We start from the raw sequence: 19,427 nt of genomic DNA, 5'->3' as shown, positions 1-19,427 counted from the left end.
CTGCAAGGTTCAGCATGTTTTTTTGAACTAATGCATTTCCATGGGAAGAATCTTTCATGTTCATAGCACGATTCTTTCTGCCTTTGGGGCTGCAGCAGAGAAGCCGTGGACAGCTTTGCTATTATTGGCATTTTTAGCCCAATAACCGCTGTTTTAATCAACATTTACTCACCAGATCGTATCATGGTTTATATGCATTTCTTTAAATGTCATTATTTCGGTCTTATTGCGAAGGAAACTGGATTACGCTACCTTGTTGTTTATTGGTATTTTTAAAACAACATCTATCAACATTTATTTAGATGTTACCGTGGTATTAATTTCTTTATTTTAATGAATTTATTTTGGTGAACTATTACAGTATCCTGTAAGACATATAAACAAATAAACAATAATAAACAATAATAACTGTAAACTGATAGAAGTGCAAATAATAGAACTGCAAGCCAAGCCTGGACGTGTGTGTGTGTGTGTGGGTGTGTGTGTGTGTGTGTGTAACACCCTCTTGTTCATAAATGCCAATCCTTCAAACATGTACTGGCTTCAAGGTTCAGAGGTGAGTATTTCAAATCAGAAGTGATAGTATCCTCTTCAGACAGACATACAGTACTCTCCAGACTGGGACCTTTCCAACGAGGTGTTTAATATACACCATAGTACCATATTAATTTTTACATATCGTGGATGCCACAATACTTTATTGTCTCCAGAGGGATATTTGCCTTGAATTCAAGAACTTCACACATAACACTTGACATATTGTTTTATCATACAGCTGACTTACAATAAAAAAACAACATAAATAAAGTGGTATGTAGCCAGACTGAAGCACATCACACAGCCTGAATCTATTAAAACAACCATAAAACCAAACTACCAATGATAGCTAAGCTGTATACAGCCTCTCTTCTGCAGCCCGCCTGGCAGAAAGAATCGTGCTGTGATGCTTTTGAAACAAATTAGTTAAAAAAAACAAAAAAAACGTGCTGACTAGACAGTGTTTCACAAAGCCACCACATGAAGGAGATCGTCCCCTTTTCAAAAATAAAGTCCCAATCCGGTAACTTGCACTGGTAGCATTTTCTTGCGCTGTTGACGGCTGAAGTAAAGTACGTCGTTGAGAATGTAACTGTGCTTGTAGGTCTCCCACCTTCACTTTTCCTTCCTCTTTTCTGTATCATGAGGACTGATGCAAATGTTTTGTTTCATAATGACGACGGAGATTATACTCTTTAAGAACAGCCACTTGTTTGCAGATAAGACATACTTATTATCATTATCATTGTGTTTTGTATTGTATTCCTCTTACTCCTTCTCATTGAATGCTGGTAACTTTAGTTTCCTTGCGGGAGGGATTAATAAAGCTAAGTCTAAGTCTAAGTCTGAATGTACTGCCGTAGACTCAATTTTAGTAATTTCAACTTGTCAGTGTGCCACTGCCTCGTATGATCCATGTTAGCTACTAGCTTCTCCTCAGCCTTCTTCTTCAGTCTTGTCATCATAAAGATCTGCACTTACAGAAGCTAAAGAGCGCCCCCCCCCCCCCCCCCCATCATACCATCTAACTAGTGTTAAACTGTGGCCAGATAATGCATTTCAGTCAATAGAACACCGAGACAGAATGAACTTCTGACCAGAGCGAGGGCCAAGGTTGAGACTGAATGAAATTCTGACTAGATCGCAGGCAAAAAAACTAATTTCGTGGCAAAGTTGGCTCAATAACTGGATCAACAGTCAATAGTTGGATCAAGAGATTACATCACATAAACATTTCCCAAACTGCCGTGAGACTGGGTGGGGCAGCATCGTTGAGTGATTTTTTTCAACATTTTAACACTTCTTCTTCTTGGTTTAAAATAAATCATCATGTGACTGAACATTTTACCTGTGTCACTTATTTCCACATTGTCCTCTCCCTCTTCTGTGTCATTTGCTCTTTCCATCTCCATCTCTTTTTACCCCAATCTATGTCATCTCATTCCCTCTGCACTCTCTGTGCATATTCATTCAATGTATTTCCCCTCAGCCATGTCCCAAAGACAAGTGGCTGTTTATCAAAAACCCCGGCAAGACTAGGGAATTAATCTTCGCCTCTTATCCTTTTTGCTTGGAGAGAGAGAGAGAGAAACAGAGGAGAGAGAAAAGAGAATGGAAGAGAGTTACGGGGGTAAAGAAGCAAAACATCCTTCAGCTTTTAATTCTGTGAATTGGATTAATGCAGGAACCGTGTGGGAGGCGGCAGACGTGCATGTGCCTGGGAGCCTGTCTGCGCATGAACGTGTGTGTGTTTGGACGACCATGGCTGCATCATGTCAGGCTAGCCACTGTTTATTAATATCAACAACCCATTCTGAGTTTCACCTCTCCTCTTTTGTCCTCCTCCTTTATCTCCTCCCTCATTTCTCATCGAGTAGTTGGCCTGTTTTCAAACGGCTGCAGGCCCAGATGAAATTAGACTGAGTGCAGTGTAATGAAGAGCGTGCCAGGGAGCGCTATGATATTAAATGTCACTCAAACACACCCATGCATGCACACACTTGTGCCACACACACACACACATCCGTCCCAACAGAGAGCTACATAATATCACCAGCAGGAGTCGTGAAAGTTTTTGGGAGGATGACTGCAGCTTATTTGTGTATTTACTTAGTTTCCCAAACGGAAACACACTGATTGTACAAAGAGGCTATACTCCTAAATACTCGCTCCATTAGACTGATTAACTAAGGAGAATCCAGATGAAATCCCTGATCCAGTATTGATTCCTCCACTTAAATCCACATCAAATCCAAATCACAAGTTACATTAAAGTCAAGGTTGATAAAGATGAACAGCTGGAGGCAGATGCATAATGAATTCTGAAGAAAACTCAAACACATCATCTGGACCAACATTTGTGATTTTCAGTGTAAGGTGGGTGTTTTGAATTAACATAAAAATTCTGACTCAAAACATGAATGCTGTATGACGCAGATCGGGTATCCAGGACATGATGATATCACACAACAACAGTGGCTACTCTTCTCTCACACACGCAGAAGAGAGCCGAAACAGACGGGCAAGATGGAAGTAATACAATTCAAAGCAAAAGGCTGGAAAAGGGTAGAAAGTGCTCAATGAATGAAAAACTCGGAAATGGAAGATGAGAGGCAGGTTTAAAGCAGAGGTAAATGGAGAGGACAGTGAAGAAAGCAGACGGACACGCGGAAGGAAATTTTAGGTGGCTGGAGAAGATTGGGAGGGGATGGGATGTGGAGAGGGACGTGGCAGAGACGGATAGAGAGCACGGCGCTCAAAGGCAGAGGTTGGCTTAAAGGTTAGAGAGGAAAGAGACGAGTGAGAGCACAAAAGAGAGAGGTGGAAGGGCTGACAGGGGGAGAAGGATGGGAAGGAAGGACTGGGGAGAGGCAGTGTAAGAAAGGGGGAAAGATAATGATGGATGGACAGAAGGTGGTGAATGGAGAGGTGGGCTTGGTGGTGATGGATGAAGCTGCAGCCTGCAGACCCTTTATGTCTCCCTGGGTCCCCTTGGAGCCCAGTGTGTGTTGATGCTGTACAGACACCATTGATTTACAGTGAGAAATAGAAATAAATAGACCCAACTTTAATAATTCCGCACATTGAAACAAAACTTATACAATTGTGTACTACTACAGGTTATGCTTATTAAATGAAGCCCATAATATGGTCTGAGTTGTTTGCATTTTTTTTAAAGGAATCACAATTCTCTTGAGCTCTGAACGCAGCGATGGTGGCTCTGGAAAATGGTCTCTGAAAGGAACTTGTTTTGGTGGAACAATTGCACCCCCGCAGTGTGTTGCCTTGTATTTTGTCATTTACCCACACTTGGGTTAGGGTGCTAGGGTTAGGGACCGCTATGTACTAGTAGACAGGACAGATGGAGACAGACAGTGCCATTAGGTCTGGTCATAGGATCACGTTAATTGAATTTAACCTCTGGTCATCATGGGTATTTGCTCTCAATCCATCCAACAGCTGTGAAAGTATTCAACTGAAAAAAACGTATGGTGGTAATAGGGCAAAAGTCAGAGGATCATCAAAGTCTTTAGGATACATCGTCTGGGGACCATGGATGGCAACATTTCCAAGCAACGGACAGACTGACCACCATTGCCTTAATGCTGTAAATCAACAGTATCTGTTCTTTTACCACTGTGTTTTTTGGACAAAGCAGTACTTTATGAAGCAAGTCAATCGATGGAAATCCAAAATACTGTATGTACTTGCAAACAGAACTTCCGGTTAATTACAATTTACAAGTTAATTACTTCTGCTGTTTCTAAAAGCATTTATCAAAATAGTTACTGACTCTCTGTTCAATCGAGTAATCACACAATCACAAGTCAAATATAAGCATGTCTAAGAAGGTCTCAGGAGGATATGTAAAACAACAATTCCAATTTGGACTTGCCAAAAAGAATCAACGCTGAATTAATAGATAAAAGAAAATAACAGAGGCGACGGGATCAGAAGAGTCAAAAGAAAAGGACAGGAGAAAAGTCTTCAGCTAGTTGATTTAAAGGATGTTAAATCAGAGGGAAGGTGGGTAGGTGGTTCCATCAAATGAATACCATTACATGGGTGGAGCAGGCGTGGAATTACGGGGTTCGGTAGCTACAAAGAGAGAAAAGAGAAGGTTAAAAAGGGAGACAGAAAACATGAGGAGAAAGACGGATGGCAAAGAGACTATAGCTGCCTCTTGTCTCACTTGCTGAGTGCAGACAGCTGATAGAGATTAATGTCATGAGTGGGTGGGCGGCGAGCAGAGAGAAGTCCAGACTGGCAGTGCGTGAGCCGGATGCGTGATTGATGGACGGAGCAACTCAGGGCAGGGGACGATGAAAAGAGGGCGGGTGAAGGGGTAGTTAGGGCCGAGAGGAAGAGTTGAGAAGTTCAGCGTCTCGAGTGTGCTCGACAGCGAGCTTGTGGATTGATGGGGGCTAAGACGGAGGGACGGCGAGATGGAGTGAGAGTGTGTTGAGTGAGGAGGAGGGTCGTAGATTGATGGCAAAAGTGCAGAGCGGTAGAGTTGACTGTGGGAGAGAAATACGCGAATGAGATGGACGGAATCGCCCGAAAGAGCTCAAATTGAAAATGTTCAGGCTGCTCAGGACCAATCCATGTCCATTTTAATGCACAGTGTGCAAATATGTCGCTGCTAAGTGCGTGCTGGGCTATGCAATTACTCCTCATAGTCTGGAAGAAGCTTTACCAACACACCCACTTCTGTGGTGATATGTAAATTGAGTGTGTGTTTGAGCAACATACACCTACAGACACACGCACACACACACACACTATTTCCCCCACCATGGAGATAAGCAGTAATGAGCTCCGCCGGCACCTTATACACACCTCTCACAGTCCTGCAGCTGTGTATATATATATCTCTCCTTTGCCACATTCTGTCCATTCTCTTATCTTCTGGCCTCTCACCTCTATTACTCTTTACTATTTCTCTCCTCTTCATCTTTCCCGGCACTCCCTTCTTCCGTCTTTGCTCTTCCCCATCAACTCTCGCTCCCATTTCCTTTTACACTTTCCTCTGCTCTTTATCTCCATGTCAGTCTTCTCAAGTCGCTTCTGTCTGCCCATTTTCTCCCTTTAATTTTTGCTTCCGTTATCGCCACAGACTCAAATTAAAGAAGACATTGGTGCATTCCGTCTAGCCCCCAAACTGCTAAAATGTTCAAGAGTTTGAGAAATTAACTTTTTGTATACAATATTATTTCATGTATTTCTCAGAAATACATGAGATCAGATGCAGGTACAAACATAAGAGTGGTATCGGTCTTCTGAATGAATTCTCTTTAAGACAGCAAGCCTCCAAAAATGTCAAACTATTCCTTTAAAGGTTAACATGGTTAACATGGCACATGATACAAAATTAAGATAGATTAAGTATTTGTGGCACCACAAACCTTTGAAGCTTACTGTTTTGACTGTATGTATGTCCCTCTTGCAGTAACTGGTACCTCTCCCAGTATAGTACATGCAGCGACCAAAGCTACTCCTCTTTTTTTTTTCAATCATAGAAATTAACATTTTGAGAATTTAAACTGCATCTGAAGTAAAAGTCAACGTATTGGGATGGGTTGAAATTGGCAATGACAAATGTTCCAGCCAGGGACCAGGATGAGAGGGGATGAGTAATAAATTGGTTCCAGGTAAGATGGGAAAAAACAATTTTTTCCTGAGTCACCATCTATGCCATATTACTGGAAACTATTACATGTAATACCTGCTGGGAAAAAACTAGATTGGTTTGTATTTTTTATGTTCCCATGTATAAAAAAGTTGTTATTTCTTTTTCTTCAAGAAGAAACCGTTTTGTAATCCTGCAGTTTACGATAAACAGGGTCCTCGGTTGATGAGGATTAAGGAAAGCATTCTGCTAACAGAATGGGAAGAGAAAAACAGGGCCAAAATGAAAAGGAGCCACTCCTCATGCTACCCACAGGAAAACGACTTCACGATGGTTTTACAATGTGGTTTTTCATCTGTGTTTTAGCATTATTTATTTATATAAGTCATGATTAGTCCGATACAAAAAATGCCAAATTGTGTGTGTGTGTATATGTGTGGGTGTGTCTGTGCGTGTCTGTGTGTGTAGGTATGTGTGTGTATGAAGGTGTGTATCTATTTGTGTGTATGTGCGTGTGTTTGGGTGTGTGTAGGTGTGTGTATGTGTGCGGGTGTATGTGCATGTGTGTATGTGTGTGTAGGTGTGTATGTGCATGTGCGTGTATATGTGTGTGTGTGTGTGTATATGTGTGTGCGTGTACTGTACGTGTGTGTGTGTGTTTGTGTGTATTTGTATGTGAGTGTGTGTGGGTGTGTGTATGTATGTGCGTGTATGTGTGTGTGTATATGTATATGTGCAGGTGTGTGTATGTGTGCGCGTGTATGTGTGTATGTGTGTGTAGGTGTGTGTATGTGTGTGTGTGTAAGTGTGTGTGCTTGTGTGTGTGTGTATGTGTGCATGTGCACGTGTGTGTGTGTGTGCAGGTGTGTGTATGTGTGCGCGTGTATGTGCATGTGTGTACGTAGGTGTGTGTGTGCGTTTATGTGTGTGTGTGTGTGTGTATGTGTGTGTGTGTGTGTGTGTGTGTTTGCGTGCGTGTACTGTACGTGTGTGTGTGTGTTTGTGTGTATTTGTATGTGAGTGTGTGCGGGTGTGTGTATGTATGTGCGTGTATGTGTGTATGTGTGCGGGTTTATGTGTGTGCAGGTGTGTGTATGTGTGCGCGTGTATGTGCATGTGTGTATGTGTGTGTAAGTGTGTGTATGTGTGTCTGTGTAAGTGTGTGTGTGTGTGTGTGTGTAAGTGTGTGTATGTGTGTCTGTGTAAGTGTGTGTGTGTGTGTGTGTGTAAGTGTGTGTATGTGTGCGTGTGTATGTGTGTATGTGATGGCTGAGCTGTGAATGAGAACACAGCAGCACTGGTTTTCCCTGACATTAGCTAATGTTAATGTTAGTTATCACTGGTCCCATATTACTGTATGAGTAAAGTCTACCAGCTGATCTTCAACCTTAGTTGTTGTTCAGGGAGGGGCACAGTCTGCTCATGTTGGCACAGAAGAAGAACTAAAATATTTCCATGCAGCTGGTGAGAGGAAGGCAGAATGACAATAACAATACAGTGATTTTTCAATTCTTCACTACTCTCCTTAATCTTAGACATGTATGATGTTTTTACAACTGTCAAAAACTAACATGTTAATAATAAGTTAATGCAAATTATGTTTCAACAGTCCTCTCCCATCTTGATAAGAGCGTTAAAAACCTAAAAAACATCCCTTTAAAATACAATAAGAAAAGATTAAAATATGATTAATTTGCGTTAGGTCGTGAGCAAACAACGGACAATCATGTGATTGGTCGTGATAAATGTTTTAACTAAGTCAGAACTATTAATGTATTTTTCCGGAGCATTATGTTGTTGTACAGACCTTTTTGAACGTTCACTTTTTTAAAGCTGTTCAATTCCCCTATTTAATGGAATCTGGCTAGGCAACAAAGCTATCAGTTTACTTCTGGAGGGATTTGACCACTTCACTGAAACGTTCCCCAAAGCGAACACAATCAGGGGCGCGAAAGACAAATTCATGCTCCACTGTCTTAGAGTTTTATTTTCCAATTCCTAAAACGCATTTTGCAAAATAGGCTGGTTTTATCAAAATACTTAACACCATTCATAAAACCACACACCCAGTCTGCAAAATACCTCATATATCCTGCAAAAGGAAGCACTGCAACCAAACCTACAAATAGCATTATCAAAGGGGTCCACCCTAGACCCGACATCGGGTCTAGGGTGGATGAAGGTTAGAGGATGAAGATGGATAGATAGATGGATGAATGGATGGATGCAAAATTTAACTTTTGCACCAAATGGCACACACTTCATTCATATTACCAGAGTTATGTCTAACCCACTACACATAGTTGGGCATAATGAAAAGCACTCTCAGCTTTAGTATGCCTGGCCATAATAGTAAAAGTTCAAATTGTAGACAATTCTACTGATTGCTCACATGCACAGAAATAGTTGTACATACACACACATGCTGTTGAAACAAATTCTATTTTTCACCAAACAAGTCAGTTCAACATATGCACACTAGATTTGTTTACAAAAATAGGCTCACAAAACACAGTAAACTGAAAAAGAAAATTGGAGTAAAATTATAAAGTCGGAAAGAAAAGAAAGAAAAATAATTTGGCAGCATCTCGCCACACAGCTGGGTCTTCCATTGGTGTCGGAAAAAAAAACAGGTGCTCACCTGTGTTATTTTCATAGTGCTTACTTCCTGATTGAAGTGGTAACAATTAACCCTTAAGGTGTTTGGCCAGGTGGCACACAGATTGGCCGATTAGCTAGTGTAGTGGCATGTTGAATGGCATTGTTTTAAAATGGCAAACATGTGACTTTCCGTCAAGATTGTCTTATGCTCACTGTATTTAAAAAGGGCCACTTTGAATTGCAAAATGTGTGTAAAGCAGAAAATGGGTTTAGACTTTTGGAGCCTTGAGAAGAGGTTTTGCTCCCTGTGTGTTAGTTTAAACAATTGTGCCGTGCATGTCATTTTAGTGTATTAGCTATTTGAAAACAAACTGGTAAAAGTACAATCCAGAAATGTGAAGGAATATGCAAAAATCCTCATTTAATAATGTTTCTTCATAATCATGATGAGACCAATGTAATGAAAAGAGCAATCTTTAAACTGCAACAGAATACACTATTTTTGTCATGAGGGTGGAGGAAGGTTGGACCCCAATGCAGAGAAGTCCAAACCACGTGGTAAGCTTGAGTAGTTGTTAAACAAAAAGTCCAGAAAAACAAAAGGTGTCCAAAAACAGCAAGTTAAAGACAAAAGAAAAAAAAAAGTAACAAGTTGAACTGGGGCTGACGGAAAAATGAGGAAACAAGCAGAGAAACACAGAGGGAAATTACCACAATGATCTGACACCAACAAGGGAAGCACAAAGACTAGAACACAGGGTAACGAGGTAACGAGAGACAGGTGACACTGGGGGGACACATCAGGGTGGGGCAGACGATCACAACCAGACAAGACTAGACAGAAAAACAGACTGTCAAAATAAAACAGGAAACAGAACATACAGACACTCACGGGACAAACACAAGACAGGAAGTATAATAAGGGAGGACACACGGAGTACAACAGGAAACAGAACAAGTACACAATAATAACAGGAGACAATAACAGAACCTCAAAATGAAAAGAAACACAACAATTTTAGCTTGAACATACCTTATACGATCAAAGTATGCATTGTGAAACGTTGGAATTTCTCTGGAAAAATGAAAACGTACGACAAAAACAGTATAAATTTGGAAAAAAAAAGAAGTCTTATAAATATAAATAGTGAGTGACTACAGTTCAGTGGATAGCAAAATAAAATGTTTTGATAAGTAATCGTCCACTGTATGTAGTTGTATTTGTAACAGATTTCAAATTGAGTGAAGTCATTTTGTAAAATCAATCACGTTACAAAACTAATTTGAATTTGTTTTACCACTGCCTGCACACACACTCTCTGGACTCTCAGGATCTACAGACATAACATATATTCCCAAACAAAAAAAAGAAATCTCATGTGTAGCTCAGTAAAAATACAGAACATTTACTATTATTTAGACTTCTCTCATACAAAGCTGCTCCAGTTACTCAACTTCTGGAAGGAAATCTGTTCTTTTTAACCCTTTTGATGCTTGTTTCAATGCTTTCAAAAAAAAAAAGAAGAAGCTTTTTCCCGTGATTTGAACACTTTTCTTGACACTTTTGACTGTCGCTAATCCAAGTGGTGGTTACTAATTTACATATAATAACAGTTATGTGTATAGCTACGTGAACTAGTTGACAGATACAAGTTTACTTATTGCAATACAAAATGTAAATAAACATAAATGCAACAGTGAATTACGTTCTATGGACATATTGGTTTTAAATTACAGCGTAGTTTGTCTGTGTGACGTTGTTGTGTCTTGCCTTAAGTAATGTGTTGCTGCCCTGTTGTCTACTGTAGGTCTGCTTTGCAGAAGACATTTTTAATCTTAACGGGTCTGTGGATAACGTGCAATGAATGAATACAATGAAATTGCTTAAGTCACACGCAGGGGGCAACAATATCTTGGAAGACGGTGTTGTACTGCAAATTGAGATTGGGGGCTTTAAGTCCTGGGTAACCCTCCTTTTCTGTTTGTTCGTCGCTCTGCTGCTATTATTCTTTTCTATCATTATTTTTCCATCTGCTACTTCCACAAACCCTCCTATCACACTCACACATCTTCTGCTCTTTATGCCCTCATCAATCCCGCTTACAGTCTTGCTTTCATTTCACTTTTCAACCTTTTCTGCATACATCCATATCCTGCTTTCATTTCCATTGCCTCCCACTTTCCCTCTTTCGTCTGGCCCTTCATTTCTCTACATTCCACTTTATCCCCATCTCCCTCTTCATGCGTTTGTGTGTGTGTGTGTGCATGTGTACGTGTGTGTGTTTGTGTGTTTGGCAACTGGGTGCTTGTGGTTATTTTTCAGGCAGCAGCCCAGAAGATTGGACTGTCATAATCTATGGTCCTGAGTTATAAGTGTTTCTAACCCAAACCTGGGGACAGAACCATTTTTCCTCTCTTCTCCTTGATACCACCTTCTTTTCCTCCCCCTCTCTCTCTCTCTCTCTCTCTCTCTCTCTTTCTCTCTCTCTCTCTCTCTCCTCCCCTCTCTCTCTATCTCTCTCTCTCTCTCTCTGCTTCCCTCTCATCGTTCTTCTCCCATCAACTCTCACTCCTCCATTCCCTGTCCCTCTGCATCGCCATCCATTTTCTGCAGTGACCGCAGTTCAAGCTCTTGCTATTGATCACCACCCATGTATTCACGTCACCTCTCGTGCACTAAATTCAGAGTTAGCCGTGTTTCTGTGTTTGATCGGATACTACGCCGGACATTCATAATAATGAAACCATTAAAAGCCTTTAATGGTCTTATCAACCTCTTAGAAGAGCACATTTGGAGATGTGATATCTTGTTGAAAGTGTCCAGTTTTACAAATTTTGGAATACAAAGTATTCTCTTCGTGAACTTCCGGCCTGATATACTAATGTTATACTTTATTTGTTGAAGTCCTTAGATAACTGTGATTTATTGTTTTTTACACAGTACAGTCCTTAAATACAGGCTGCTACTGATAGTACTGGTATTCAACAAAGACCTGGCACCCGCTACAACACTGGATATTAAAAACCTTTGTTTGTTCAGAGAATTTCTCATGTCATCGTTACTTGGTTCAGTCCATTTCCATAAAAGTCAAGTCATTTTTTTTTCAACTCTCTGGCTGTAATCTGTGCAGTTTAAAGTGTCTTGGTGTTATTACAGATTTTTCTGAACCATAGCTGTGACCCCTTGGCCTCAACATTGGACCCCCCTATCACAGACCCTTTGGCTGTCTGTTCTGCAGCATCAACAGGGTTTAATTGTTGAAGAGTGCGTGCAGCTACAGCAGTTAGGAGCAAGAGAATGGGAGCAGTAGAGCACTCTGTTTTGAAGAAAGAATGTGTGTTGGAGGATGAAAAGAAAAAAAATTAGAGAGAGAGGGACTAAATCAGCTGGAAAGAGTCTAGACATGATGAGTGTAACTTCTTCACACTCACAGTCACTTGTCTCCTCTTCCTCTCTTTTATTCGGCTGCACTCCAACATTCCCGTTTCTGTCCTCTAAATCCCCTTCAACCCCCCCGTTTTTCCACACACATGACCAAAGCCGCAGAGTTTATAACTCATTTAACGTGATCAGTTCATTAGAAAGATGAAGCGCGTTTGCTCTAATGGGCACCTGAGCAGCGACAAGGGAGGGCAGATTGCCTCCCTAGTTTGCTAAATAATGGGACAGAAGACACTGGGGGGGGGGGGATGTGTGAGAGTGTGTGTGTGTGTCACTCCCATCGCGTCAAAAAGCAAAAAGCAAAACAAAAAGTCTATTTTAAGGGCTTTCAACTAATTGGCGCTTGGTCGGGACTCTCCACTGCTAGTATCAGCTCCACGCGGCTCGATGCCCCGTCCTCCTTTTTCCGTATCAGATTTAGTACCGCCTCATGCACGGGGGGGGGTTGTTCAGGACACCCCCCCGTGTGTCGCTAACAATGATGACAGATTTAGGGCGAATCTCTCTGACCAATCAGCAGTCTGCAGGTTTTCATTTTTCACGGCACCTTTTTTGGTATCGCCTCATCTCGCTTGGAGGAAAAAAACAGGATGGCAGGCACCAGGGACGTTTTTCATAATGGAAAGACAAAAAAGGGGAGTAGAGTAAAGGTGAGTCAAGCAGGTGCCGTGTAATGGATAAACAGCATTAGCACTACTTTTTGAGTGGTTCTAGACTGATTTGGCATCATATAAATATATGTACCTTTCCCGACATGAGATGAAAGAAAAAGGTGCTCTGGTTTATTTGTGTTTTTTGGAAACAATCATGATTGTCTTGGGCGCACTTAGCGCTGGATGGAAGAATGCTGCCTCTGCAAAATCAGGAAGGAACTTGTTTTGGAGGTTCAAAAGTCAAGAGTTTTAGTTGTTTAACAGAAAACTCCGATTGGACAGATAGCCTAGCTAGCTGTCTGGATTTACCCTGCAGAGATCTGAGGAGCAGGTAACCATAGTCCTCAGAAGTCAACCAGATGTTAGAATGCCAACACATAGAAAGTTGAAGGTGACGGACATCTGGCCAGAAATAAGGGACATCCGGCGGAATTTTCAGTAGCACCTGAACTAACCTGGAAATTAAACGTGGTTGATGTAGTCTATTTACCGGTCTGTTGTTACGAGTATTTTTGGTCTTTCATTCCACTCGATTCCGATGTCGCTCTTAATACTACGTAATTTTACAGCGCTGCAGTCGAGCTGCTGCTATGCCCAGTGCATTCCCAGCAAAAGGAGAATTCTAAAAGCATCTCCATGCCTTCTTTTATTCAGCTTTTCTATTGAGGGCCTATCTCTATCTCAGTTGTTGAGTTGTGAATGTAAAGCTCTATTACCTCTTTGCCATTATTTACATAAGCTCCCGCTCTTGCTTTGCCAGGAGATAAAGTAGGCATTCTTAAGACTTCAGGCAGGTGGGGAAGAAAAACAAAAACAGAAATTCATTAGGATTCAATTTCGGGAGTTTATTCTGGGTACTCATCTCCAGGGAGATAGCCATGAAGATAAAGCTTTGCCCGGGGAACAAAACTGTTTTTCTCAGAAAACGGGGATGCCAAACAGGAATACGATAATGAGCGGCATCAGACGGCCTGGAGAACCCTGAACACACACAGTCTCATTCATTGCTTCCTGTCGTCTTTTTGTCTCCTTCTCTCTCTCCCTCTTTGCTCATTTATCAAACCCAGACAAATAGTGATAACGACGTGAGGAACATCATAACTCTACTGCAGTTGGACATTTAAAGCCCCTGCCCCCTATTAAACCCTGTCAATGTGACATGATTCTGGAGGCTCCAAATGCTGCTCAACACCACCAGGACCAATAAACCTTTATCTTATACAAATCAAAGTAGATAGATTGGATTTAACGGTGTTTGTCTGGATGTTGAGCTTTTAAAATCTTTAGATATGAACACATCTGGATGCAAAGAAACTCTTGTTCCCTCTTATTAATCAAATGTTGAAATGTCAACAGCAATTATAAAAGGAGTTGAGAGAAAGGCTTTCTCAAAACTAAGTCAGCGATTGTGAAGCTATAGGAAAGTGCTAGTGAGCCCTTTTACGCTCTTTCTGGTATGAGTTAGAGATGATATCGGCTAATCTCAGACACTAATCCCTCCACCTTCATAACACAAGTGCATTGTGCTTGAAAAGAATCCCACCGTTCGCGACTTATCTAGACAATAAAGCAGCGCCGGCGATCCAAAAGGGAGATGGTCGCAAAGACAGAAAGCAAGAATGAAACGATAAGCAAAAAAAAAAAAGATTTATGAAAAGGTTAGGGGAGGTTTATGAGATTTGGGAGCCACATTTGTTGGTAGAGAGAATATGATTTGGTTTATCAGTGGCAAACAACATGTTATTTATGAAATAAGGTGTTTCGCTTTGCTATCGGGGCAAGGGGAATCATACAGATTCATGCTCGTTTTCTTTTCTCCTTTCTCTTCTTTGCTAAATTGCTTTTATTTTCTGTCTGTGTTTTGTTTTGATGTCTCTCCATTACATAGTGTTTCAAGGTCCTGCTTTTAATTTTAAAAGCCAAGACGCTTTTCCACTCATGTGAAATGGGTTCAGTACGTAGGTTTTTGTGTGTTCACTGGAGCTGTGCCTCTTTGCATTTATAATGAGTAACGTATCTGTCTCTATGAGAATACTTTTGGAAACTGGGTTGAGTTTCAAGAAATTTGTATGCCGTTGCTACTGTGAACTGTGGATAATCTTCCAAGCCAAACCTGCTAAAGTCTGCAAGCCAAGCAGACTCTCCAGAAAGTCCACAGAAAGTCAGCAGAAATGTGGGAGGCAGTACTCTGGACATTTGGATTGAGCCCTCGAGTCTACCTTCCCCGAGGGGGGAAATAATTGTCTTCACAACCCATCCCTGAAATTTTGTTGAGTGATGAGGTCAGCATGGTTGCGTTTCACAGTTTGGGCATTTTGTGTCCGATAAAGGCAAATGTTAATGCGCAAAAAAAAAACATTATTTGTCACAATGAGACACAACATACAACAATACATAGTGAATGATAATCAAGCCAGGGAATTAACAAAAAAAAAGTACAAAAAAAAAAGCTAAAACCCCTCAGGGTAGGAGTAGAGGGGTGGGTAGGAAGAACAGGTCCTGGATGGATGCTGGCACAAAGGTGGACATGGCTTGTTTAGCTCTTAGGGGCAGGGAACAGAATCTCCTCCCTAAAGGTAACAGATGGTGCTGGTTGTTGAGGTTATGGGTGGGGTCCGATATGAAGAGTCTTCTTTTCCCCATGGTTTGGTTTGTCAAACATGGTTGTGAGAGTGGTATGGGGTTGTCCAATGATCTTCCCACTCATCTTCATGGTTCTGTTGAGGGATCTCATTTTTTTCACCTCACTGAGGGAACCAAACCATGCTAGGATGCTGAAGGTGAGAGTTGACAGCGTTAACTGCAGCATTCAATGATTATTTTAGGTAACAGTGTGCTTCCAACTTTCTGGAAACAGCTTGTGGAAGGACCTTTCCTTTTTCAACATGACACATGTCCTCAAACAATACTTTGATATGAGTAATTTCTTCCTACTCTCTAATGCGACCCATAAGAACATTTTCCGTCCTTGTATCTGAACATCACAATCTCATGAACGGGGTCGTATGATGGACGAAAAGTCATGCACACTAAAACGTACAATACCATAGAAAAACCCAAGTCCTCAAAGAAATGGTTTCCCCCATCTAACACCTTTGGGATGAAATGCAATGCCGACTGGCCTGCTCACCCAACAGCATTCTTTGACCTTACTACTGCTCATGCAGCTGAATGGCAAAAAGATCCCTGCAGCCATGTTCCACACTCTTATCTTCATTGTACTGATGTTTGTGCTCTGTGATACATTTCTTTTCCCGAGGAAAGTTAAGTCATGTCTACGACGGGCTGACGAGCTGTGCAAACGCTATGTGTTGCATTTGTTTTTGTCACCTTTATTTATTCAGAGTGAGTTTCACTTAGAGCAATGCTTTTTTAGGATGCCCTTAAGGCATTCACAGTTACACATTCACACCTGGAAGCTGTCTAATATCTCCATCGTCTGCTGGCACTGAGCAGCACCATTGGAGCCATTGGGGAAAAGGGTCTTGCTCAGGGGCACCTTGGTGGTTGCGATAAGGGAGAGGCAAGCGCTGTCTTTCTGAAGTGCATTATCTCAATTTTTGGCTTAGTTAAATGAGAAAAGGCATTTAGCTTGTTTTCAGTTGGGTTTTCTTCAAAGATATAAAACTATCCTAATAAGTATGAAAAAAAATCAATACAAATTCCACACATATTGTTTGTGTCAAATTAATATTTGGTTTTAGAAACAATCGTTTGTGCATTGATGCAGGACGGGTGTTATCCTTCCTCTCACATTACTGATGTCTGCGTCTATCTGCCTCTCTCTCTTGCCCACCATCCCTTTCTTTTCCAATGTCTCCTGTCTGGCAAACAACAAAACCAGATCTGCCTGTGTAAGAGGGACATTTCCATTGTCTGCCTTATTACTCCTCTCTGCCAGGCAGCCTTACAGCAATAGGTAAACTGTCAATCAAAACGTGAAAAAGTTAAAGAAGCTGATAGTAGAAATTTCAAACGGGCAGAAAATGAAGAGGAACAAAACATTTTGTGTGTGTGTGTGTCTGTGTGGGGGTGGGCGGTGCAACCGCATTATTTGTGTGTGTGTGGTGTCACAGAAATAGAAAATGCTGACCTCCGTGCTTATTACGGTGCTTTGTCTCCAGACAAGTACTTTCCACACATTTCTCCATTTGGTCCCACGTTCACCTGCAAAACATGCTGACGGACAGGAAAGTACTGCAACTTTTGATACAAAACAAAATACCAGTGCGAAAAAAGTTAACAGCAGCATGACATTGCAGATAACACAATATGCATCTTTGCAATAGCAACTTATTCAAGTGAAGCTTGTGCAGTGGACACAGCACATGCAAATCGAGTTCTGTGACAATACAGCTCGCCCGATTTGTGCTTAAAAAGAAAATGACACTATTGCATGCATATATATCTAAGCAAGTAAATCTCCCAGTTGGGAGAGCTGGAGCTCACATCTCCCAGCAAATAGCAGACATGTGCTCTTGCTCCCATTGCCCTGCTGGGTTGTCTGGACTGCACCTTGGACAGCCATGAACTATAGGTAGTGGAGGGGATGTGGAAACACACCTCGTGGAGAGCAGCGCCTCAGCCACAATAGCGGCACCAAGATGTCAGCTCACATGAGGAAAAATTCAGAGGTGGTTGGCCCATAGTGCCTCGACCCATCACGGCAACTAGAAATAGCCAGGAGCCTGCTGCTGTGGACACACAGACACCTGCTCTTATTCAGAGCGGTGTACACTCCGTGTTTGATAAACCGCCCTGCAGACCTGATGTCACGGAGGTCACTCTCACTACATCACATCGTCTCCTGACTCGCATTTAGGAAGAGAGCCTGACGGCAATTCTAGTGGCACTAGAACACACAAGCGTACCATGGTTCCTGACTTGGGGAGACGTCATCATCATAAAAGCTGGCATCTGGCACAGGGATGCACTTTTGCGGGTGGACTGTGTAATCTCCCACCCTGCAGTGATAAGCCAACGGCTGTTGCCCTGGGTGCTGAACGGGAGTGCTTGGGGAGGTTAGGGTGTCTTGTTGCGCTACCCTGTTGATCTGTAACAGCAGAGCCCACTGTGTGAGCCAATATGCTGTATGTGAATACACAGATCTTAAGTCGCAGAATGACTAGCGTGTTCATTCATTCATTCAGCTTGCTATGCAATATTGTTTTTAATATTTACCACGGTTGAAGATGCATATTGGTTGCTTGGTAAAAACCAGCGTCTCTGTCAGAAAAACGTCATAAGAGGTCTCGTAACAAGTGTGGGCATCAGCGATGGACCAAAGGCAAAGCCAGAGCTGGTAACGCAGGCTACCACAATGAATACTGTGTGAATGAACTCACTTCTGAATCCGTGGGCAGCGCCGAGCGCTCGCTCTGTAGAAGGTGCGGTACACGTAGCTTGATGGTCTGAGGCTGCCTACGTGTTCAAATAACTTTATACATCCTGGAACTGGCTGGAATCACTGCACACATCCTCACCAAGAAGTGCACCAGCAGAGACATTGTCCGGTGGATGTTCAGGAAGCAACTGACAGAGGAGCTGAGAGAGGAGAAAAGGGCATCGGGGCACGGTCCAAGCAGCGCTGCTTACCACAGCAGATACCAACACGGAGGCAGTGACAGGTTAGGTTATAAATGTTCAAATAAGATACTTTTAGGTGTTATTTGCCTGTTATTTGTTATGTTGAGTTAATTACCTTTCAAACTTTTTAAATGTGAATGTAACCTTTGAAATAATTATGCTTCACTAAGCCATGTTATGAAATATTGAAATACCTGGGCAACTCAAGTGTATAATTAAACTTGTTAAATTGGACACTGGTGTGATTTCGTTTTCCTAAAGATATCCTAAAACAATACCTGCAATAATATTGCAATTAGGTATTTATCATGAGAGATTATAGAGTTTGGAATCTGACGGTGAAAATGACCGCTCCCAGCAGTTCTAGTAGTTATGGAATCCCGGCGCTGGTGTTAACCCAATAGCAACAGCTCTTAGAGGGCAAAGCCTAAACAAAATAGAACATAAGTTATGTATTATAACTCCAAATTCAATTAAACTGAGCTGCTATTTTAATGAATTCAAGCATATTTATTGCTTATTATCCTGACATTTTAATTTAATCTTTTTTATACTATGTATGAAATGTTATCTGCATGTGTCTGTCCTGTAGGTGTGATGAGCCAAAGAAAAATGTCCTCCCTAGTAGACAATACAGATTTATTCTATTTTATGTGTATAGGCAAGCCCTCTAGGATCCAGGCCACCAGCCTTTCTAACATTGCCTGGAGAACAATGCTGATGTTGGGAGCAGATCTCTGATCTTGCAGATATTAATATACAGTAATTACGGAGTAATTTAGCAGGGCAAAAAATAATTTCACAAGGTGTGAAAGAAATCTTCACAACTGTGCACTAGCGAGGGAAAAACTCAATGGCAACAGCTCTTGGCTATGCCAATACTCATAGAATCTGGAGTTACAATATGTAACCATTGTTTTTCACAAGGGCTTTAAATAGAGTATACAACTACTGCTACTATAAGTAATGATAATAAAAG

At 41.5% G+C, this 19,427-nt stretch overlaps 2 long non-coding RNA genes across 2 annotated transcripts in view; one reads left to right on the top strand and one right to left on the bottom strand.

The window, feature by feature from the left end:
- Positions 1-238, top strand: part of LOC117936569 — a 12,581-nt gene extending 12,343 nt beyond the window's left edge. Inside the window, exon 3 of the long non-coding RNA XR_004654978.1 lies at positions 104-238. This is a non-coding gene — a long non-coding RNA (uncharacterized LOC117936569). The remainder of the gene's footprint in view (positions 1-103) is intronic.
- Positions 1-18,828, bottom strand: part of LOC117936575 — a 20,529-nt gene extending 1,701 nt beyond the window's left edge. Inside the window, exons 1-2 of the long non-coding RNA XR_004654979.1 lie at positions 18,686-18,828; positions 17,002-17,007 (exon numbers count right to left, since the gene is read on the bottom strand). This is a non-coding gene — a long non-coding RNA (uncharacterized LOC117936575). The remainder of the gene's footprint in view (positions 1-17,001; positions 17,008-18,685) is intronic.
- Positions 18,829-19,427: the final 599 nt, after the last annotated feature.

This window comes from Etheostoma cragini, chromosome 2 (genome assembly GCF_013103735.1).
Source record: "Etheostoma cragini isolate CJK2018 chromosome 2, CSU_Ecrag_1.0, whole genome shotgun sequence".
Lineage (NCBI taxonomy): Eukaryota > Metazoa > Chordata > Actinopteri > Perciformes > Percidae > Etheostoma > Etheostoma cragini.
This window is presented reverse-complemented; position numbering and strand designations above follow the sequence as displayed.